Source organism: Bombus vancouverensis, chromosome 2, assembly GCF_051014615.1.
Source record: "Bombus vancouverensis nearcticus chromosome 2, iyBomVanc1_principal, whole genome shotgun sequence".
Taxonomy (NCBI): Eukaryota; Metazoa; Arthropoda; class Insecta; order Hymenoptera; family Apidae; genus Bombus; species Bombus vancouverensis.
Genome location: NC_134912.1, coordinates 11,809,199 through 11,834,267, shown reverse-complemented (window position 1 = coordinate 11,834,267; position 25,069 = coordinate 11,809,199). Strand labels below are relative to the sequence as shown.

General features: G+C 40.0%; 1 protein-coding gene and 1 long non-coding RNA gene across 9 annotated transcripts in view; one reads left to right on the top strand and one right to left on the bottom strand.

Annotated features, from left to right (window-relative positions):
• kug (FAT atypical cadherin kugelei) overlaps positions 1 to 25,069 on the top strand; it is a 500,026-nt gene that overhangs the window by 315,454 nt on the left and 159,503 nt on the right. The window contains exon 1 of one of the 7 annotated variants that reach the window (XM_076627858.1): positions 21,533 to 21,596. The exons of the other annotated variants lie outside the window; for them this stretch is intronic. The gene's annotated coding sequence lies outside the window, so the exon portion shown is untranslated. Of the gene's footprint in view, positions 1 to 21,532; positions 21,597 to 25,069 lie in introns of those variants that run through there. 7 annotated transcript variants of the gene reach the window in all.
• Positions 1 to 25,069, bottom strand: part of LOC143305150 (uncharacterized) — a 107,704-nt gene that overhangs the window by 78,211 nt on the left and 4,424 nt on the right. The gene's annotated exons all lie outside the window — the stretch shown is intronic.

Below are 25,069 nucleotides of genomic sequence, written 5' to 3'. Positions count from 1 at the left end.
ACGATTGTTCAACATGGAAAATGCTGGATAATACCAGGGAGAGAGAATGGTAGAATACGCGATCATCTTCCAATAAAAACGTAAATGGCAGCCAGAATGGAATTCGGTTCGATTATAAATTATCGTTCGACGCTTTTATCCCGTAAATAATTATTTTACACCAATACGATATCTTCGCTTGAATTTCTGATATTCCAGGAACAGTGTTCCGATTTTCATTACTTTCGAACGATGTAGGTCGCATTTTTCCTCGATTTCGTAAATATAGAAGTACTCCAATATCGAATATTTGAATATTTCAAATAGCACGTAAATAGAAAATTGATTGATCGCTTCAATTCACACGTGTTTTAATAAAAATATACCTACGTCGTAAAACTTCAAAATAAACACAAACTTCGAGTAATTAACTTCACAGTCTTTTTGCCTCGTCGTTCGTCGACCTTTCGTTGAATGGTCACCAGCGAATTCTTATGGATTTTTTTTCCGGATGATAACGATCGCAGCGTGAGTCGAACGAAAGAAGGAGAAGTAGAACGCGGGACGAAACAATGCGGTCGGTAGCGTTAACTTCGCCGAGAGTTCAGTGACGCGACTTGAAGCAGCCGAGGAGTTACGTGACGCGGCCATAATCGCGTGCAGTTTCGCAAACTTCAGAACAAAAGGGGGTCTGGCATAGAGGAGGCAGCGCGCAGCTCGACAAGCAAAATAGAGGTTCGCGATCAACAGCTTAGCTTCGTTGAGAGCCAGAACGTCAGCCGATTTCTGCCAGTCTAGCGTCTCGCTGCTGATATCTCGCTAATACGCGTCCCATAATTTCGAACTCGCGCATCCTACTTGGACGGGTTTAATAAGTTGGAGATAGAGGAAGTTGTTCTAGAATGAGGTATTCCGAGATAAGAAAATAATATAGGGAAAATAATGGTAGAATTAAATTTTGTTTATTTGTAACCGTTCAGTTCTTTGCCTAGTTGGTTTGATGAATCTAATTCAATAAACAATTTTTTAATGTCTGTGAGATATTTTTTCAGCTTTCGAAAGGTTTCTTGTTCTTCTCATCGACGTGAGATTTTTCTATAGCATATTTAAATTGAGTTATATTTATACTATATAGTATAATAATAATTTCAATCCGATACCCAAACATTAATAACGCATATCTTCGTTTCTCCATCTTGTGCTATATTTCATATTTCGTGCTACAACAATTTATTTAGACACGAAAGGTATTAGCAGATTGATCAGGACTCGAGACGTAATCCTCCGTTTGCGAGGGGAAAAATCTTCCAGTTGCTAATAACAATACCTATCCATCGTATTAAAATACGAGCGCGGTTTCGGGCTTTTGTTTGAATTCCCCGCGCTACCGGGAATAATGATGATAGTAATTCGACGCGATTAATGTTAACGCAGGCGACGGTTACGTCGGTAACGTTCCCAACAACGGCCGAAACGTTGATTCTTGTCAGCCGAATTGGCCTGCGGTCGACCGAATAATCGCCATCCTCGTAATTTTCCGGCTATCAAATCTCCCGCGCTTTGCCGCGCCCGAAATGCGCGACGGTCGTGTTGCTTCTGAATTTGTTGTAACATGGTCGTGGAAGGTTAGGGGAAAATTGGAATACCAATGATATTTTATAAATAATAGTAATTTTTGGAAGAAGATAGAATAACATAATGACGTAGATAAATTTCTTGCTCCTGTATTTAATGTTCTGCGATTTAAAGCGCGATCGAAATTAATCGCATAATCGATTTGATTATCGAAAAGTAAGAAAGTAGAAATTCGTAAGCTTCGAGTATAAAGTAAAACGAGTTTCTTGTCTTACGGTAATCTCACGTTCGTACACGCATTTCTCATATTTACACAGTTTACAATAAACTTCTGTGCGTTCCATCGATCGCGGCGTTATTTTTGTATTATTGAATTGTTCCAATTCCATTGGAGGAAGAGTTATTAAGATATCGAAGATAAAACGGAATGTTCCTCGCAGACTCTGTTCCCAGAAAGACTCTTTCTGAGAAATGTTTTCAAATATCACAATTCTGTCGCCGCCATTGGAAGAGATTTATCTTAGAACGTACCTTCGGTTTTTACCACCCCCGGTTCTAGGTGCTTTTCACCAGATGAATCCTATTCGTCTCCCCAATCGATGACCCATTCTTCCCTACCGCGACTTCCAGATCAAATCCATTTTTCCACCGCGATTAATGTCCGAGAAATCCGGTCGGAACGCGAGTGGACGATTAATGTCGTTCAAGATGACCAATCGGTGGTGCGCACGGTGTATCCTGCAGAACCAGAAAGCAGACACCATATTCTTTCTCCATTGTACTCCCACCTTTTCCTCGGTCGGACAACAAAAGCCTCTCCTTAAGATGACGTCCACGGATGTGTCTCCGATGGCACGCCTAACGGTTCCGTGTCGCGGAACACGGGCCCAGGCTCGAGCGCGTACGGTGCCATTATTTCAATTTCATGGGTGACCCGCGGTGGATTCATCTTGATGCACGCCTAATGAGTGTTGGGATTGTCCCTGATGCGGCAGGGATGAACAAAGAGCGGTTCAGCCTCGGCACGCACGAGCTGCTCATTAGAGGAAGCCCTCCCTGGAACGAACACGCCCCTACCGTTCTCACGACTCTTTGGTAATCGTGAATCGGTGCAAAATTGACCGTTTCCATTTACCTTTTTCTCGGCCCACGTACATCTTGCCAGGTGATGCTCGTGCACGGTTAATGCGTTGGTACGTTGGTCGCGACATTATGAAGCGAAGGAGAGTCTTTGGAAGGAGAGTCGTCGTTCTTACTGGATCGTCGTACCTTCTTTCGAGATATTATCGAAGAGAGAAGAGGAAGAAGAGGATTTTTGAGCGAAGGAACGAGACGTGTTCGAGCGGAACTCGGTCGAGTTCGAATTATGTCTCGGCATGAGAATGTAAGACGCCTCTCTCACGAAATGGATATCGAAGTCGCATTTAACACGCTTGTCATTGGTCCGCGGCGAGATGGCGTTTCGAATGAGCCGTTCCGTAAGGGTCAGCCGCGTTATTGATGGCCTTGCGTTGCTCCCGTGGCGAATCTTAAATGGCAGCGAACTCGCCTGGAATATTGAAGGTTTATTGGGATTACGAATCGCGAATGAGGTTGTAAAAGTACGCTTCGTGAAACGGTCCATCGGTGCACTGACGCGAGATGCAGCCAGACATACCATAGTTGCTGCGTGAGGTGTGTTTGGTGAAATTTTCATGGTAAACAGAGAATTATAGAAGCTCTTTAATCTGTACTATTTTTTTATTTACATAACTTTAGGTTATATATTTTACCATATATTATTCAATTTGTCGAAGGTAAGAGAATTAATTGTATAATAATAGTAATTGATTCATGGAAATATCATCTTTTTTTACGTTTCGCTATTTTCTTAACCAATCATTTTTCTCATCAACACTTTTGAACACAAGAAGATTCGATGACAATGCAATTCTTCTTATAAGAGAAAAAGGTGACAACGAGTCTTAAAACATCGTTTCGCAAATATTTGATCACGATTGCTTTCATTTCCAACACTAAAAATAAAACTACCTATCAGAGATCATTTCATTTTCGAATAAAACATCTGACGAAAGAAACGATCATTCTTCCACGGTGTTTTTGTTAAAATCAATCGACGGTGGAGCATTAAATGACATTGGTTCTGGGAATGGCAATGGTGATCGCCTTCGTCGAAACGTTACGAAGTGTTGTATCGATTTACCGAACAATAGAGATAGGACGGTAGAAAATCGTGAACGCTAATTCGCATCATCGCAGTCGTTCAGATTTTCTCACGGATCATCGATTACGCGCATGTTGCGTGTCAGCCGTGTCGCGTGTCAACGACCGCCACCGCTCTTAATATTGTCCAATTCGAAGCCAACCGCGTCATCGTCTGTTCTCGGTAAACGACCACACGATTCGCGCGAACCGTCGATCTCGCCGTGCTCCCGTTACATAATTCTCCTTATTTTGAAATTGTCACGACCGATCTAACAGGGGCACCTCCTTGAAAAATTTCAGTATTGTCAGAAATTAATGCACACGCGATAAGACATAATAATCGTATAATAATTACTGAGATTTTATGAATCAGTGTATCTTGCGATATTGAGAATATACGTGTACTTGACAAATTTTATACGATGCCTATTATATTTAGAAATGAACACGAGCAAAACATCATATTCAAGACCATAAAGTGACGATGCAACGATTACCTTATATTGGTGGTATTATTGAACCACTTCTTATATTATTTAAGAGTCACCTAACGATACGCAGGCGGTCAAAAGCGGAACAAGGCGAAGCGTGACGAAAGCAATCGAAAATCCGCTACGAATCATAAAAGGAGTCATTAAATGGCCCCTGCTAGTCGTTCATCTCGCCCACGCGTCTCACCTGCAACGAAACACTGGACGGTGGAATTGCTCGTTTAGCCAGATAACGTCGTTGACTCGTCCTCTATTCTGTCCCTTCTCCCTATCTTCCTTTCTTTCTCTCTCTCTCTCTCTCTCTCTCTGCCTGTTCCCCTGTGCATCTCTTTAATGCCACGCTCGCATAAACGGCGCGCTGTCTTGCGGACTGTGACGCGGCAATTTAGGCATTTGACCCGAAGGGTCCTCGCTGGGTTCAGCCGTTTAACCTCGATGCAATGTCTCTGTCTGCGGCCGTGTCGGCCGCAGCGTGCCTTGCTCCTCGCGAACGCGCCCACACGATCTCCCCTTGTGCATTCTTCCTCGGCATTCCTCCGCTTGTCTTCCTCCCCGCGCCGACCGACCTTCCCGAACCGAGCGTCGACTGCTTCGTGGTTTGACCGCCTCCACCTCATCCTCCTTCCCCTACGATCAAGTTGCATAGCGTCTCGTTAATCCTTTCGCGACAGAAACGCTACTGCTTCACCAGAAGATGTTTGTAGAGCAACGGTAGAATCCTTTCTCACGCAAAGTTACCGAAATTTCTGAAATAGATCGGCTGACATCGTTAGAAATACCGATTTATCGAAATGCGTGAAATCTTTTTGCAACTGAACGCGAAACATTCAGAATGAGAATTTCACGTTTAGATAATAACAACACGTGCGTGTATTTCAATGCGGCTATATGTGCGAATATTCCAAGTATTCTGGTGGATGATCTTTAAACGCATCACTATCCGAGTGAAGAAAGAGCGTGGCATCTCGCGAGCAGCGAGACTTTAAACGCGTTTCTCGCCACCTTGAGAACAAAATGGCTTTCGAAAAAAGTGCGCATACTCCGGGGCTACATAACTGGGTCTTCGTAATTTGCCGCTCCCCCAAAATATCCTTAATTCTCCGGCCTGGTAATAAAGCACCGCTTCATGCTGTAGCTCTACTCCCTTTTACCATTTTTTTCTCTTCTCCCTCTTCTGTCCGAGTTTTCCTTTTTTTTCTTTCTAATATTATCCTGTAATTTTTGTTGGCGTTCTTTTAAACTCATTACAAACTGAAACTGCAGCCGGTGCTTTGCGTGCTTCGAAGAAAATTAGGCGTCTAGATTGTCCCGAAAAATACACGCTTGCTCTTGCGGAGTAACTGATGTGGTTCAAAGATGATGCTTGTTCGAAGTTTACGACTTTTGTCATTTGGAGCGGAGCTTGTTCGAGGATGCGCAAGTAACCCATTAAGAATCGATAAACTTTTTGCGTTTGCGGGTCTCCGAGTAACTTGTTCGTCTGATACGCTGTTAGGTATGATAAAGATTCTATTATGTAACAGTGTTCTTTTATACTTCACATCTAGATTCTTTACGTGTGCAGTATTATCAAAGTTTTACTCAAAATTTTGATTTTTATGATGATATTGCAAAAATACGCCGACTTAGATGCGAGATGTACGCAGTAAACGTATTCATATATTTAGTAGCAGCTTATGAAAGAAGAAATTAAAGAAGAAATTACTATTTGCAGAATTGCTAACAATTATGATTTTTAATAAGACATTTCGTAACAGCAGAGAAATTTCATAAAAGGCAATCAGGGAGGAATCTCGGCAGAAAGTTCAAACGTATCTTCTCAACACGAGTCATTACTCAACGAAAGCAATTATAATGATTCAAAGAACTCTACCTCCAACAAGATATCTCTTTTCTTTTTCCCATAAACTTCATATATCGCGAACGTTTGACGGACTTAATTTTCTGTAAGAACAGACTGAACACGGCCGTACAATGCATCTTATTGTGTTGGTCGAAATGCAGTAAACTGCATAACTGCGCAACACGCGTTCATCAGCGTCGCGGAAGGATTGACGTGACGCTCGCATTGGCACAGACCATTCATCAACGCTGACCGACGGTGCATTTCGAAGCCGGATCATTCGTTTGTCGAACGACAGGTTCGACCAATTGAGCTATCCAGACTGCCGGTAGATCTCCTCCTTCCCCTCGTAATGCTCCAAACGAGCACCACCTACACGACTCTAGACGGGATTCCTCGACTCGCGATAATTTGCATAACCGCGTCTATCCGTCGAATATTAATACCAATGCCGCATTGCCGCTGTTGGAAATATTAATCTATGGAAATGTGCAGCATTTGAAAAGATTTTTAAAGATCTCCGGAAATTGCAACAATGTTACATCATTCGTTTACACTCGAGCTTGGTAGACGTTCTTTCACGACCACAGAGTCGAGCAAAAATACAATTTCGCTAATCGTTATCGTATCATAACTCTATCGCCACAAAATGTTCGCTATCGCAAAGAATATTTTGCCCTACTTTCGGAGATCCTTAAAATGGGTTCAGCATCCACGGGTTAATCGCGTTTAATGATACTTTCAGCTACAAGCTGCGGCAAGAAAAATTTTCACGAATGTGGAAGCAGAGCGTTATTAGTAAGAACGAGGGTAGATATAGCCATAAATCGTAAGAAAAATTCCCAAGTAATCGCCGCGAATTTTTCCTGGTTTCCCCCTTCTTTTTCCTTGTTCTATTTTTTTTCTCTCTTCGTTTTTTCTCGGTTTCCTTTCGTAACGCGCTCGTGCATCATCCCCAACGGCCTTCCAAAAGTGCAGCCGAGCAGAGCAGCAACCTTCAGGGGACGGTTAACCGCTGCTCCGTGAAACGGTTTGGCGCACCGTGAGTGCCTCGTTAACCCGTAAATCGAGTGTCTTCTCAAACCGAAGAGAGTGCACTTCGGTGTACTTAATGTCGTCGGCGAAAAACGTCGAGCTTGCCGATAAGCTATCAACGATTAGCGCCTTCCTCTTCTGGTGAAACGTCTTCCTGGTCAAGCGCGTTAACACGCTGAGAAGGTTCGAGCATCTCTCGAGGCACTACGAGGAAATTTATCTGCTGATGCGAGCAAGATTTTCGTAATTATACTCGAAAGGTTAACGAACGATATATGAAATCGTGGAGCTATTGTTAGTGTTTATTTTAAACACAATATGTTAACCGAAGCAGACTTATAATAATATCTTCGGATTTTCTTAGTTTCATGATCAAATGATAGCGTAGGTCAGCAAAATCCATGCAAAGATTTCCATAATCCTTGGTAATTCATATTTCTATGCTTTCTTCTTCTGATTTCTATTTCTATATTATTTACTGGAATGTTCGTACTTCTATGTCAATGTTGGTCTCGTTTCAACAAATAACAAGACTTTCGATACTTCGAAAAAGTTTGTAGCGCAAAATTGCAAGGAGAAATCAAGCTTATCAAAAACGATTTAAAAAAATCTTTGAATGGAAAATAATCCAAGAAACACGGTGAGATTAAATATCTAAACTTCTATCTAATTTCATCCACCAGGACGAATCAAAACACATATCTCCTGAGAAAACGGAATGTACTTACATCCTACATACGCATTACGCTTAATCTCTCTACAATCGCTGAACCGTGACTGAACTCAAGCTCCAAAAGTAGAATCTTCGGCATCTAGTCTGCTCTAATGCTGGCACAAAGGTGTCACATTGTGAAAATCAGGAAACTGGAAAGGACAACGGAGGTCCTCCGCCTAGTCTGGTAATCCTCCTTGCATAATCCTCTTGCGAATTTCGACAGTGTTCTACTTTGCCCCGTGTTCTGTGCATGGAACAACATAGAAACGATACGAGTTACATTCTAGAATTTAAACTCCGTACTATATTCTCTGGATTCCGGATCTTGATAATTCGAATAATTATACACGTCTCGGTTAGCACATTCCAAGCAGTGGAAGCTGGTTCGCGAGGAGAAAATGATCGTGGAAAGTGTGTAGATGGATACGTTTCTCCGTGGGAGACAAACTCTGTGTCCAAGAGAGCACGCGTGGGTGGGATTACATCAGCTTAAATGTCGTTTGGATGTCTTCGTGTATGTCTGATGGATAGATAATGCTCGTGTTCATTACATTAGTCGCGTATGAATATTAACTCGTTTAGGTAGAAGGACGTGTCTCATTTGCCTCGCGACTATAATAACGAGAATTACATCTATCGTACGAGTCGAAGATATCATGCTTCTTCCGTCTATCAGGATTTATTCTGAGGATTTATCGTTTATTTCGAAACACCTGGTATACCGTAAAAATTAGATAACGTTTTCAAAGTTCCATAGCCCTCGTAACAAATTTTTCTTTTTGTTATTGGAACGGTTTAAATCCGGGTTTAAATTAATGGGTTAATAACTTTGCCGAGGCAAATAGTTAATCATTCCGTCACGGGCCAATCCGACACGACGAACTTCTTCTATTTTCCGCCACGTCGTACGTAATTAGCAAAAAGCTACTTATCGTCTTCCTTAACGCTGTGTCCAACACAGGTCCAACTTTTAATGGAACCGTGGTTAATTATGTACAATAGCGATTTTCACCAAATGCACGAATTTACGGAACGTGGCGGTATCAAGGATTTAAGAGTAAAAGATTGCTTTACACGCAGATCAACACTATCAAACAGGCTTTACAGATTTGACAAGAATAGGCTTCGATCGAATCCCATTCAACAACGTTACCAATAACAAAACAACATACCTATGCGTAGTAATTATCGCAATTTCGTTTCCTATGAAAGATCGTTTGTCTAAGTTGTACGGTCGATCTGTTCCCCTTGTTTTTCCTTGGGTTTCAGAGACGAATATCGCGCAAAGTCAGGCGAAGCATAGACGGGTTAAAGTTAAAATTATCCATCGACGAGGTCCCTGCGCGGCGAGTGGCGCTTTAACAACCGTCTGGAGTAGCAAGTAGTGCTAATGACGAGTCTGAAAACTGTGAAGATGCTAGAAGGGTGCAGTGAAAAGAAGGCTCTTGAAGCGGAACGTCGGCGTGGTTACACGTGATGCATGAAGATCGCGTGCCATCGCCGCTCGTGAAAAGGAAAGAATAACGTTGCGTAGAAAACCGAACTGATTACACACTTAGACAATGACGTCTGGGGAACACGAGGCACTCTCGAGGTCGTGAGACGACGCTAAGTTCCTTGAAACGCGACGCTAAGTCCCTTGAAACGCGACGCTTTGTCGTACCCTTCGCAGAAAAGACGCTAATTTCCATATTGCGTTTAAATTCTTCAGATGATCGTAGACCCGACAGTATAAAACCCGAGCTCCATTGAGGAATTACCGTGTTGTGCGTTATTACAGGCTTACGGAGAACCTTGGTTACGTGCAAATTGTAATGACGGTACGCATAGCGTAAATTACGCTTTCTTTAGCCTTTTGGATTTCTTTCGTTCATTAGCGCAATGGGGAGTTTCCTTTCTTTCGAAGTTATTTTAACAAGCCGTGTACGTTCGTTATATCTTTTTTGATGCGAGAATTTATAGTCTTTCGTAAGATTTACTATAGTAAAAAGTCATTTCTTTGGATACAATATCCGTCGAAGAAACACGCTGAAAAAAGTCAAAGAATTTTCTCTCGTTTATAGATATTCTGATAATCCATTGCCTTTCATAAACCTTGCTGCTCGGAAAAGAATCGTTGAAAAAGAATCTCCTGCCAAATTTTACACGTTGCACAACAATGTCAAACAAATTTCACAAAAATGTCGCTGCCGCGGAATACACGCTAAAATTGAACAAAAACATATTTTACTTTTGATTATTTAGAATTCATTGAAAGATTTGCCATGTAGCGGGTTTGTGCACGCGCGTCCAGTCAACGAGGAAGAACGTTCTTTTGTGTATCGAAGAATCGGGGTCGCGTCGCAAGCCAATTGCGCGAGCCGTGCTTTTTAAATGGTTTTCCATGCGAAAACGTCCGGTTGACGAGCGTTCTCCGCGCTCCGACGACCGACAATCATATATTCAAACTGCGCACTACCATTTACATAAAGAGTCACGGAAGAATGATTCCTAGATTTCGAGCGTTCGCCTTCACAACGTTGCCTACGGTTCAGGAACGCTTATTCGATGTAGCATAAAGCAGAATTATACGGCGGCCTTGGTTACGAATTGATTCTTATGTTCTTCTTACGATTTCTCGACTCGATAGATTCTTACTACTCTACGCAAATCTTCGATTCGCGATATTTTCTTTTCGCCACTTGGTATTTTCTTTGTCGTTTTGTAGATTATATCGTAGAGTGGCTGAAAAGTTAAATAAATTGGCTTGCGAATAATAATTATATACCTACTTATGGTGGTATTTAGAGTATCTGAGAGTATTAATGTTTCTAATTGTAAACGAATATACTTTGTGTAATTTTATCATTTAATTTTATTCAATTAGATGATTTTATGGGATTCTGCATTCCATAAGATTAAACTGCAGCTGTTAAAAATATTTCACCGTATTACACGGTAAGCCGAGGCAGCCTGCCTTTTTCTTTTGATAAAATGAAAATTGCTTCACCCCCGAGGGATGCTATATAATTAAAGTGGGAAAACATATTTTCAAATGTTGAAAATAAGAGAGATATTGCGCGTAATAAAATTGGTGTATCCAGTAGAAAATAACATCTGACGTAACACCTGACATGTTCGTGAATAGATATAAAAGTCTGCTGTGCTCGTATGCACTTTATAAAAACCTATATAAGAATCCTATCTATTAAATTGACTCGTATTTCATTACGTTTCCATTCACTATCATTTTATCATTGTATCGTATATCTAAATAATTACCAAGAAAAACCGTAACCTTTACAACAATACTTCAGTCAGAAACATTGACCTTTTCACCTCCATGTCTACCATGTATATACGATCCATGTAAATCAACGCCAGTGTAAAACACCGTCATTAATGTTGATTTAACGTAGCATTCTCTCTCTGCAATACTAAGCTACGAATCGAACGTGTGGCGCACCTATTGCGTCAGCTCTACCTATTTACGCGTTCGATCGCCAATAAAATCGGTCTAATAACGATCATCTACGATTCTTTAATGCCGTAGCATCTACCGTGGGATCGGCGCGTAACTTCCACTGGTAACTGGATGCTTCTTTATGAACACGATCGCGGTTTGCAATCGGGGGGTAAAAAAAAAAAAAAAAAAGAAAGGGAAAGAAATACAGGGGAGACTGTATCGGAAGTGAACGCAAGGTTATATTATGCTTCATTAGCCGAAGAAGAGAGAGGCCGCGGGAGCGTCTCGAGTACAAAACGAACGCGATCGAAAATTTACGGGGGATGTCGAACCGTCGAGAATATGGAAACGGAAGCCTGCACGATCCAAGTTAATGGCCGCTAGGATCGCGAACGCGAAATGAGCAGCCTTCCCATCGGCTTGCTGCGCCCGCTTGCCTTTGGTCTCATACTCGCTTTCAAATGTCACTGTGCGGTCTTTAACGCGGGCGTAACATGCGAACTTTGCACACCGATAACGAGGCGAATCTTAGCGGTATACCTGGCCTTCGTCGTTTAATCTAATGATATTAGAATGAGCTGGGTAGTCAACGTGATCAATACGTAATTTACCATTGAAATTTCAGAGATCAACGACGATTTGGGATTAAATTGCTTTCTTGAAGATTTTGTATAGTTTTTTGTAAAATATATTTTCAAGTAGCTTTCATTTAGTTTTCAATTTGATTTTTGCCGTAAAATTCAAAACGAATATGAAATTTAGCGCCTTACGTTTTTCCGTCTTTCATACGACAAGTTTTACAAAACAAAAGTGAATTAATAATTTTTTATAGAGAATTTCGAGCTGTATTAATTAATGTATTAAAAAATACATGATTCTATTAAAAAAAATAAACTTGTCCTTCACGTGAGCCTTACGCACACACCTACAGAAAAATTAATAATATCAGAGTATGTCCCCTTTGAAGTCATTCAACTTTTGTACGAACCATTATTCGATGTAATTAATAATATCGAAAATATTTCAGCTTAAAATCTTAAGTGACTCACCCTGTATATTAGTCATGTGTCGTTGAGTTTGAAAGTCTTGGAGTTCTATGTGAATATGTTTGGTTTGCTTTTTATTTTTTTGGAAAGTGGAAATGGTTTACAAACTATAGAGGGTAGTTGGTAACTGGTGGTACAAGCGGAAAGGGGGTGATTCTACGCGAAAAAAGAAGTCGAAAATATAGAATAAAAATTTTTCGTTTGAAGCTTTGTTTTCGAGAAAATCGACTTTGAATTTTCACTCGGTACGCGTGCGGTACGTTATAACGGATCTCACTGTAGATCGTTGTCTCGATGGAAAAATAAAAAAAAAATAAAAAAAATTTTATTCTATATTTTCGACTTCTTTTTTCGCGTAGAATCACCCCCTTTCCGCTTGTACCACCAGTTACCAACCACCCTGTATATGTGAAATATAGACGGAGATTTAAAAAGAGCAGAGGTGGTAGCGGAATAAAAAATTTTATGAAAATATTTGCGTGAAATATTCGGTGGTAAAAGTAACATTCTTGTTTGCTCTGATTGATCTTTTTTAACCTTGCATGATTTTTGAAAATATTTCGCTAGAGAGAATTTTTGGTTTAGTACGTTCGTTTGAAAACGAAATAGCAACTTGATGAGATAAACGAATGTTCTGCTTCGGACATTTTGCTCTCGAATGTAAAAAAAAAAAAAAACGTACGCATGATACGCGGGTTTTCAATTACACATGCATTAAATTGCGTTCTCAGTTAAAATTGCATTAATTCAAAAATATTAAATTGAAGGTGCACTTCGCTAGAAATAAAATATTTATAAAATCTACGTGTTTATATTGAAATATATTTTACACAATTTATTGTTCAAATAATAATATTAATCCTTCGTTCCTACCCTATTTGCATAGGAAAAATTCGAGAAAATATTTAATGAAGTCGAAAGATGGAAATACGTAGGATATTTCGTGTCTCGCGTATCTTGTCATATAAAATGTATCTTTTTGCTTCTCAGAACTCTGTAAACTTTGCGCGTTTGTTAAACAACTTCCTACGCGATGTCACAAGTTTACGGCATATCAATCATGATCGGATGCTACGATGCAACATGGAGCTTTATGAAGCAACTTCTAGAATCTCTCCTTATTCGACTATAAATATCAATCAATTTGATTCGCTTTTACTTTTACTTTTATACTCCTTCAAAATTCTAATTTAATATCCTTCCACGCATTCGTCGTTAAACCTTACATAAAAGAAAGATCAAGAAATGGAGAGATAGAATTTTCTAGATTACAGTTTCATTATATGGTTACAGTACACAGGAGTAACTACACTATCTCGCAACAATCGTGAGAGGCTAATTGATTTTAGGCGCAGCACGCTGTATGTAGTCCGTAGAAGAGGTATAAAATAGATCGTAAATTCGAGCAGGCGTCAAACTATAACATGTTTCAATTACCGGTTCCTCTCGAGGCAAGGACTCAGAACCGTATATATTACATTCCATTTCCTTGTTAAGCACGTAGTGATACACCTTTGTAATGGAGCTAATAGCAAAGACTGAGAACCAAAATATTAAATTCTTTTCATAACTTTACCCTTTCTAACATTATACCATTCATGCATATTATGCACGTTACATAAAACATTCTTAACTTTCATTATTTCATTTTATCATACAAGCAAAGTTTGAAATAAATCTGAAAATGCATAGAAGCTACAATTTATTCTTAGAAATTTACAATTATTTCTATATTAAATGTCTAAACACGTTTAATGTCCGAATACAACTTTTACCCTCCATTCGAAAACATGCATTAAATTCCAAATCTTAATAGGGCCAGCACCGCTCTAATAAACTTCCTCCATATAAACCCGCTTTCAAACAATTCTCTTAATAATTACATTGCCAGTACCAAACGAGAAAACGCAATTAGAGACAACACACTGGAACTCTCGTCGATTTCCTAACCAAACACTCCCAACAACCACCAACGATACTTAGACGCGCGCATCCTTGCTTTTACCCATCCTTCCATCCCAATTAGTCTTCGAACCACTTTTACCGCGGCGCAAGAAGAGTCGCGGAGGAACTGCATACCTGCGGTAGTTTCGAATAAATTTCTCGGCGTCACGTCGCAGCCAAGTTGCGGTTCCGTACGCAGTGAACTTTCTGGGAAAGATGTATGTATATTGTATACCTCCCTCTGGTGGAATCCGTCGACGGGACCGAAGTAATGGAAATAGCGAGGCGGTAGTGGTCTGCACCGTAGATACGTGCAGGAGATGGCGGTATCTGACGAGACGCAGCCTCGGGTCTCAAGCGTGAGGCTTAACCATGGCGGAAGTGCCGCGAGATTCTCTCGGAGGAAAAAGAAAACGTCGACTTACGCACACGATATCGGGTTCCTAGCACGCTCCATGTATTTTTGAATCGAACTCACTGACTACTATCGTGATCCAACACGATCTATCGTTCCGCCCTATCAACCATTTGCTTCGAGAATACCAGTATTCCACCGATTGCTTGCTGATGGTGATCGTGTATTTTTTTTTTTTTTGACAATCGACCACCGGTCTGATTTGTTGTGGCCACGGACAGTCAAGAAATTCACTTTTCGACCTCGGCATTTAGATACGGCTCTGTGGTAACCCGTGTCTGCTCGTTTGGTTACATTGGAGAAGCTTGACGGTTATGGTCTTGTAGGGAGAATATGAGATGTGCAAAGAGCGAAGGAAATGTTACAAGCGAATGGTATTCTTGCTGGTGCTTGGAAATTATAATCCGTTTTATGATAAGCTGTTTGAGCAAGGGTTATTGAGCTATCGATCGTGTGCTTTAAATTTTGGTGAAGATTTCGGTTGTTTCGGATGAAACGAAAACAACTTCCAAATAATTCCTAGAAATATTAATTCTCTGTGATATTAGATATATCAGTGTACGTTCACTTGAATCTATATAGCTCCGGTTAGTCTAGAAACGTATCCAGTAGAAATATATATATATATTCTATATACTAAAACTGGAACAACAATGAAGTATGTCGAGTTCAATTGAACACAGAATGTCAGGATTTTAAAAATACTCCGAGTCGGACTACGACTTTTAACCTCTTGGTAGATATTCGAACGCGTGTGCATTTAGTTCTTCTTTAACTCAAGCATAATTTAAGAAGCTACAAAAATACAACAACTACGTATCTTCCCCTGGAATTTTAAATAATCATAAAATTAAACATCACCAGCATCTTCGAACCGGTCACGACGTTTCAAAGCGAATAAGTATCTTCTAACTTCAATAACCATAAAATAAATCATGAACTGAGGCGTTAATAAAGCTACAATCTCTACTTGCAACGCCATTCCAAACACCTGCAATCACCAATGAATATCTAACCTAGAAATCCAACGAGAACCAGAAAGAAATAGAGAAAGTTCGAACCGCGATGCATCGAAGTTCGCCAGACGATGAAACCGGACGTCAGGGCACGAGTGTCGATCGCCATTGTGGGAACGAAGTTGCAACACGCCGCTTCCATCAAACCACGAATCTCTTTCTTTCTTTGGTTCTCTATGCCTGGTATGTTTCGTCAGCGGGGCTCAGGCCGTCGATGTCAGTCGGATACGAAAGCGCCCTGGTGTTTCAGAGAGGCAAGATGACTGCCGGAAAAAATTAAAATACAGCCGGGCGTGTCCGGTAATACTTCCAGCTGAACTACAATGAACCGATGTACCCTGGAAAGCGATTGCTACACGGAAATAAGCGTATATGCTGGCTGTACCGGCTACATGTATGATAAATAAGGGGAGAGGAACCATTGCTCGGCCTTCTTTCTTTATTTGCCCCGCTCTTTACCGCTCCCTCCACCTTCTGGAACATCGCGCGGATCGTTCCTGCGATTGTTCCTACGAGAGAAACTCGCTGCTTGCCGTAACAACCGCTGGTCAACGATTGTGCAACCGTGATCTATCGTTTCTTCGTGAAATATGCGCAGAATGCTTGTATAGTTTTCGTATCAACAGATGATCCCAAATTGAACGAATAAAATAATTTCTATAGTTCTATTATTTTTATTCGCGTATTTTTTCATGTCTCTGTGTCGTTATACTTTATTATTGAAAAAATTTGCGAAAGGGTTCGTTCAATCGTCGAGTATCATTTCACAGTGCTTTTATTATATGTTATCGGAAATTACAGTTAAAAATTATTTTTCGTTTCGCTTCTACATTCGTGCCACTCCCACTGTACAGCGTTCTGATTTTTTAATAATCAAGAGTCGCAATTATAGCTTCCGAGTAGAGCCAAACTTCTTATCATTCTCTGAATGTCATTTCTGAGACCAAGCCGTTTAAGCAGGACAAATTATAATTCAGAAAGTTGAGAATCTCGTTTCATTTATTATCGACTTTGTTGATTCTCCAAGGGAAACATTAATTTCTCTCGAGCATAACTTATATTGCGTTCAATTTTATTATCAATAGCTAAGAGCCGATTTCAACTTGTAGATATTCCATTAATTTTCTTATAGCAAGCTACTATCACTTATATGTGTAGCAATCATTTAATCGTAATATTTTCACAAAATGAATTCCAATAAGCTTTGCAAGATTTCAAACATGAAACTGGTCTAAGAAGGACTACAATTTAGAAAACTATTAACTACTCAGCGTAGACTTAACACTTTGACAATATTTTTAACAACTTCCTTTTAAAAATCCTAGAAACCACAATTGTACCTCGTTTGTCACCAAGAAGAGATCTGCTCTGTAAATGTTTGTGTTGTCTAATCTCGAGGTAAAATCGATTAAGTCTTTTATCAGAGAAGCATCTATCGATCCGAGAACAGGGCTTTGCTCAAACATCTTGGTTAAGATATTCTTTTATCTTTCCTTTATACTTTCTCCGAAGTTTTTAATAGCTACACAGACCGCGTAAATGTCAATTTTGTCAGAAACCGTGCGATCACGATGCTACTTTCTTCATGGTACATCATTCTCCACCTTATTTTGTTATCCTTTTCTTCATCAGTCTCCGTTGAATAATACATGGCCGAAAGGTCCGACCGAGTTGTAATTCATTTATCAAAGTAATAAATCAAAATATGGTTTCCGAATTATTAATAGCTTCCATATTTCTGGTATAAGTACGATTCACCAGAACGGGGATAAAATGCGAAGAGCGACTTTCTCGCGCTTCCTCGAAACGCTTTTCGTTTCTTGACACCTTGAACGTGACTCAATTATACAAAATTTATGATCTTTCGCTTATGAGCAGACACGAGCAAAAAATATGTTTATAGCAATTATTGATCGTAATTAATTTCATTAATCATCGTATAATGAAGTTGGAAATGCTTCCACTCATTAAGGATTCGGAAATAATTTTCCATATTTATTTAAATTTCATAAAATTGTAAAATCGAAGTGGAAAAAAAATTGGTCACGAAAAAACATTAAACTAGTCCTTGGGATTAACTTTTAGCTAGCTTTTAACTTTTAGGTAGACAGATTAGAAAATAGAAGTCTATAATGTGTATTTTTCTTTATTTCTTTCTTCTCTTTTTTCCTTATTCTTCCCTTTCTTTTTCCTTCTTTCAATTCTTTCTTCCATACCATTTTTTTCCAATTTTTCCCTCTATCTTTCATTCTTTTTCATTTGTCTTGTCTACTTTTTCGATACTGCTTCTGTAGAATTTCTTCGCGAAAAGTTTGTTCGCGTAAAATTTCATAAAAAAAAATGAATATCTTCGAACAACGATCAGGCCAATATTGCGTCTGTTCCAGCGAACCCGTTACCGTATCCTTATTTAATGCAGCGTTCGATGTCGGTTCCCCGTGTACGAGTTTTCCCTTGGAAATTGCACGCAAACGGCGCGCGAGGAGGGCGCGTGATCAATAATTTTCACGTATACCGACGTTTTTATCTGCGGGAATAATTCAAACGTGCGCGTCGACAACTCTGTGTATTAAACGCGTGCACCACACACGAGCGTCGAACGCGACGTTACCAAGAAAAATGAACCTTTAAGCGGGCCGCAATCGTACCCGTTTTTATTCCCGTTTATCAACGTTGCGCGATACGTCACACGTTGACATTGTAGTTGCACGCTTATCGCGTTGTTGCGATTCAACTTCTCGTTTTGCAGTTCCATTTCGCGTTATTTTCTGGCACTGCGTGTGCGTTGCCGAGTTTCGATGGGTCAATTGTGTTAACGTAAAACTGCATCGCAACAACCTAGTATACCGATGATAGTTGCTGGCATGACGTTTATCTCTTCGTTCGTATCGAAGTGACACAAAGGCATGAAAGAGAGGCTGCAAATATCGATGAACGTTATGATAAAATCCCACTAATAGAACGAATCCACGTTTTTATTTATTTTTCGGTTATAGAAGACTAGTTTAACCGCGACATGATACGTATTAGAACGTTATGCTTTCTGTCGTAAAAATCGATTTAATAAATTTTCATCACAAAATATCGGAATACGAAACACTTGTAACAACGATTATCAAACAATTATTAAATAATTTATTAGTTATTAAGAAAAAAGTGATAACAAATTCTATTTAAATATCACAGAATCATCCTTTAACCCAACTCCATCCTGCTAACCACAGATACATATTAACCACGTTAAAATAATAAAAGAAGTTTCTTCAAAGCTATTCCAGCATCCCCGCAGTGTTCCAACAGACCCCACGCAGTCAATTAATTTTGAATCCCGAGCATAACCGTAAAATTCGCCTGGCGACTGCCCATCAAGATCCCTCGCGTCCCCTTGGAGGGTGCGATATCCCGCATTATCGCTTCGTTAGTCGTTGAATGAATCATTAAACGAAATGGTCCGCGGGTAGGCCGCCTCTGAGACTACTTTCGATCGATCCGATAAACAAAGCGTTCGCCACGTGTCCTTTGTGCGTCGGGGCGTCGTGATTAAGCCTCAGCCAACTCCGTGATGAAAAGGGCGACGGAATTTTTCACGCCGCGAAAACGAGAGAGGGCCGTTCTCGCGTTCTTTCGGTCAGCCCCAGTGAGTCCCATCGAGTTCTCCTCTTCACCTGGCACACCTCTTTAAGACGTTCTCTTCCCGTGGCCTGTAGGCGCGTCATCAATAACGTCCTTTCCATTCTCTCGCTAGCTCGAGGGCGAGAGAAGCACCGACGTAAGTAGGAGAGGCTAGCTCGAACCAAGAGAAAGGCACGACAGAGAAAGGAATAAAAAAAGAAGAAAAGAACGGACAAGTCTGGCGTGGCGCTGGTTTTTCGTAGGGAAGAAAGGGTGGGCTTGATCGCCGGGCATTATCTTCCTAAATTGCCCTGGCGCACCAATATCCGCATAAAGGCTGCACCAACCAACCCCAACGTCTCCGGGTTCAATCTCTTGTGTACCGAGGCAAGAGTGTCGAACCGGCTGGCGCGCTCTTCGAGAACGAGCTTCTCGCACCCTCCCCGTTATTATTATTATTATTAACGCTACTTCTCATCTGCGTCCCGTAGACGTTCCTGAGGCGCGTTACAGAGCTCAATTCAACCCCTGGTGAAGTTGTCTGGTCTTGGACCTCCAACTAGTCCTTATGTTTTCCTTATGTTCGTTGTACCGCGACGAGCACATGGTGTTTGATATTGATAATTTGGGACTTGAAATCATTTGGGAATTAAAGATGTGTGTTGAGTATGTGGCCTAGCGAATGCAAGATTGGAACTTCAAAGTTTTATTGCAATTAAGTTCTTAATAGCATTCTTAATAGCACCTATGAATGTAAATACATATATGATTTACCTATACGTGTCACTTTGTGGATGTTCACATCAACGTTACACTTAATTTAAAATACGCCACAATTCGAGAAAAGTAGTGGAAAGTTTCTTCAAAAACGATCAATTGATAAAGTGTGTACATAAATATGATTGGATTAATGATTAACAAAGTCGACTATTTTTAGAATCTCGTTTCGCAAGTTGTTCGTTAGCGAGACACCACGTGTGCTTTTAGCGATCAACTCGCGCGTACGCGCGTGCAACCAGTCGATCCAATCTAATGCAAGTAGTTTTTTCCGCTTCGCTGTTCGCTCGGCGAGTCACGCGCGGAAGTACACCATTAACCTGTCGGTGACTTATGGACAGATCACACATAATAGCGCGTTGATACACAGGGGTCACGTGGTGTAATAATACGGAGAAAGGCCCGCAGGCATGCATTAAAATAGTCTAATCTGGCGTCGATGCACGCATGCCCTGCTACGAGCCGGTAATTATTGTATTCCGAGAAGGTCTTCGCAAAGTGGATAATGACTGGTAAACTTCATTGGCTCCTCGAACCTGTTAAACGCCGCCTGAGAAAATCGTTTTCTCGCTTAACAAGAATTTTCGCTCTTATCTAGCAGTGAGCGGCTCTTTCAATAAGACCAAGGGAAAGAAAAACGTTATCTTGATTTTATATCTTATATCTTGGTGGAAATTTAATTAAATATAAAACAAAGGAAAATGTAATTTTCTATCGTACGTACCTGGGATATTATATGCGTTATCTAACGATGAAGTTATTTTAAATTTGTACTGAATTCAAGTCATGTTAGAGTGTTGAGATTCAATATGCCGTTCAGCAAAATCATCGTTTCGTGTTTCAACGTTTAATATGTCGAAACAAATATTTTATCAAGCCGTGTTAATATTACAAGTTTTTAGTTTAACATATTAAGGTCGCACTTAATATCACGAAGCACTTTGCTTGGAAACATTTTGCTTCTTGATGTAGAAATATTTCACTGTAGTTTATTCCTTGTTTAGTAGATTATGCTAACTAGTGTTTTAAAGCAAGTCCAAAAAACTACACGTGTGCTTGTACAAAATATGCATACGAAGAATAGGGTTTAAGATTAAGTATGTTAAAGAAAACTCTCCGAGTTAATATAACAAAATAAACTTTAACATTTTACCATTGAATTACGAATTCAGTTTATACATATTCATTGAATTAATAAGATAAATCGTTCAACGTTACTACCTTCGTATAAGCTAATATTAAATATAAAAAATATTAAAGCTAGACCTTAATATCTTCCCATGTATTTTTCATGTTATAAACGTAATTAATATTCATTGAATTAACAAAACAAGCTTTTCAACGTAGCTATTTTCATCTTACATATAGCAATATTTCACGCTTTCCGCAACAAATCAATTTGCTAATTACACTTTTCTTTCTCTGCTTACAGGTAAGAATTAGCAACCCTACATCAATACCAACGACTCGTAGTCACAGGAAAAGCGAAGAGCACATGGTGAGTACAGGCTCACTCGATCATCCGAACGATGATGTATAACCGGACGGTTCGTCAGCGATTATGAGGATCTATTCTTAACGAACGGTACTCACGACCACCTTGTCAGCGTTTTTCCATGATCCCATTCCCGCGACGTGACTCTACTCGTTTAATATTCGCGTCTCGCGGTGAAGAGTTTTCCGGTCAGCCGAAGAAAGAGAGGAGGAAGCGTGAAATTCTATGAATTCGTAAAATTCTTCGCAGACGCCGTAGCAAATGCTCGAAATCCGTTTCTGATAGATGGTACACGGTGTACAGTGTGTATTTCATTTCCTGTATTCAATGGAAATTCATGCGCCCTCGCTATATCATCCACGTGTTAGTCGCAGTAATATCTTTCTGCTTAAATGATATATTCCTGGCGGACCATTTGAGACCAACGCGATCGAATCGACGCGATTCGGAACATAGCTTCCGTGGTTTTCGTTAATTGAAACGTTAATTTTCATTTGGTTCGAAGTTTCCTTTCGATCTGTCTCGTGTACTTATGAATTTGTTAGAGCGAAGTATTTTACGCGTACCTCGTTTTACACGATGGTATAGTCATTTATGATTCTTTGTTTTTATCGTAAAAAAAGTACATTAATGTTCGCATGTCAAATACGACCTATATATCGTAGCACGTCCGTTCAGTATGCAGTTTAGTAACCCCACCCCATTATTTTCTTACCTCTTTACTACATAATAAGAAGCCATTATGGAAGTATTTATATGCTAACCGATAGGGGGGTTATAGCGCTGACAACATTCATTACTTCCCATCTCGAGCCCCTTCGTGTGTGCTATTTTTAATTCCATTACACGCTCATTATATTCAATGTTAATTACATTTCTCTTTTTATGCTACACGTAATACGTCGTCTCCCTCTCCCCTCCCCCTCCCCCCGCGCTTATCGACTCTATAAATATTCTCATTTTTCCACCCTTCTCACCTGGCTTTATCCCGCTTCGAACGATCGAAGAAAACTTACATCGACGAATAAAGCCTCATTTTCGTGTTCCGTTCGATCGTTATCCTCGTAGGGACGTCGTTACAAGCGATTCAATTCGTTTTATCCGCGGATCTGGAGTCGTGTTCAAGCCATCGACTTCTCGTCGTTTCAGAAATTGAATGCACGATAAATGCGAACGGGAGAACGGGAATATGGAATTTCAGGGAATACGCGCGACGTTCTGTAATGGCGCGAGAAACGTCGATCCCTCGGTCGTGCGACTCCGGTGAACGATAATAATTAAGGTAAAAACGGGACGGTTTACTGGCTGTTGGTGAGGGCTAACCACGCGGTTGATTACTATAGTTAGAAGGACATCAAGAGCGGCGGTTTTCATGCGAGGGAACAACGTAAATAACGCTAAGTCGGTCTCCATCGACGGTTTCTTTCCTGCGGGAGCCAGGCGCGAAAGCTGTCGAGGATAGTAAACACCGGTGCGTATACGAAAAACGAAAAACGAAAGCGGCCGTTTCGAGAAACTACTTTGTTTAAGAGCTGTACTTTCATGGTCACGCGAACCTTTCAGCTACCACGGCTGTTTCCTTTCTCTAGACTCGAGTTTAAATTGTTCTACTGGCTCTTTCAAAATCGTCTGTGGTTCTGTGCTATTGGTTAACAGAAGTTGGCAGAGATAGAATAGTATTAATCCTTTATATGACTGCCATCAATGGGCGATACTAAGATTTGAATTGATTTTCAGATATGGAAATTTTATGGATAATTCTATTTCATAATTACTTTCCCTATACGAATAATTCAATAAAGTTTCGTGTTTATGATACATTTCTATAGCATGCCTAAAGGGTTCATCCATCAAGCAGTAAAATACCATATAAAGCTTTTGTTTTCATAAGTAACTTCGAAACACCCTGTATAGGAATAACAGTGAATGGATTTGTATTTTCAGTGAGGAAAATGATCGTTTTGGAATAAACTGTTCCTAGCTCAAACACATACATTCCTCGTCAAAAGGATAAGCCAGGTGTGTTATCTTTAATTTCTCAATGACGCGTGCAAAGTTTTTCGTCTGTAACGTTTAATATCAAAACATTATGAGCTCAGGATATGCGGTTCGTTGAAAATAATTAAATATCTTATGAGGTTTAGTGTGTAACCTGGGTTATCTTTTTGACGAGGAGTGTATGAACCTCGTTAGTGTTTGTTAGAAGATAATATTTACACGATATTATTCTTCGCTAAAGTTAATAAATTCGTTATATATACTTCCCGTTAGAAATTCAAGGAATTTATGGAAACGTAGTGCTACAGGTTTGGTAAACATCTTACAATTAGCGTATTCGTTTTTTGTTCAACTTGTCGTTTGGGTTGTAGAGTTATAAAATTTCTTGCATTATTTATACTGCTCGGCGCTTGGTATATTGCTTAGCTTGGCTATAATGCATAGAACTAAATTATAGTGCGCCGAGTAATTAATCGCCAGATGAAGTAACTTTATTGCTCCGCATGATGTTACAACCTACGTGGCGATTTAACACTTGTAACAGGATGAATATAAAATCAGGCTGGTAGAATGCGAGAACAGTTAGCTTCTAGGTGATGAAGAGCACGTGTTACTATTCTGTTCGAGTGAATACGGGAAATTTTCAATGAGGATCGGTAATTTTCCATTTATTGTACGATGCAAATGAATCTGAATGAAGGATGATCAAACGCTCGTGTAAGCAAGTTTGTTCGTAATAAAAGAGATTTATTAATGTTCTAAGAATACCCAGCTTGATAGCGGATTGCTTAATCTTAATCGAGACCTGCTTACGCTACGCAAATGACTTTATGTCGAGAATAACATGGAGAGACTCGTTCATTTTATATTCCCACGTTTCGTTCCGATTATTATTAGTACAATAGCAGCGTACCAAGAGATCGAATGCTAAGGAGAAAAAAGTTAGACATAAAATTTATGCAATATTTCTTTTTTGACATTTATATCAACTATATACATAGAATCTAGCACGGAAATATTTTCAAAACATTATTCTAATTAGTTTCGTTATCGATCTTCTAGACGCATATATGCGAGAATAATCGAAAGCATCATCGTAAATAGCAATTTCGAACGTACGACGCGAAAGTTACATGGATTGCAGTTTTGCAGGCTGTCGACGCGGAAATAGGGGGTGCAGGTGCGCGCGGCGTCGTATCCGAGAATCGCCGAAAGGTGAACAATGTTTGGAAGTTAGAATGTTACGAGGAAGACTGTGTATGTACAAAAGAGTGTTGCGATAGAAGCAGGAAAAGACAGAGGGGAGAGATATATAAATCGCTAAGGAAAGTTGGAAAGAGGTACGAAAAGTGACGAAGAAATGTGCGAGAAGGGAAGGTAGAGAGCAAGAAAAAAGCAAGGAAATTTAGAAGAGGACTAAAGGGGAACAAACGATGGGGGTGGGGAGGGAAAGAGAAGAGAAAAAGAGAAGGAACGAG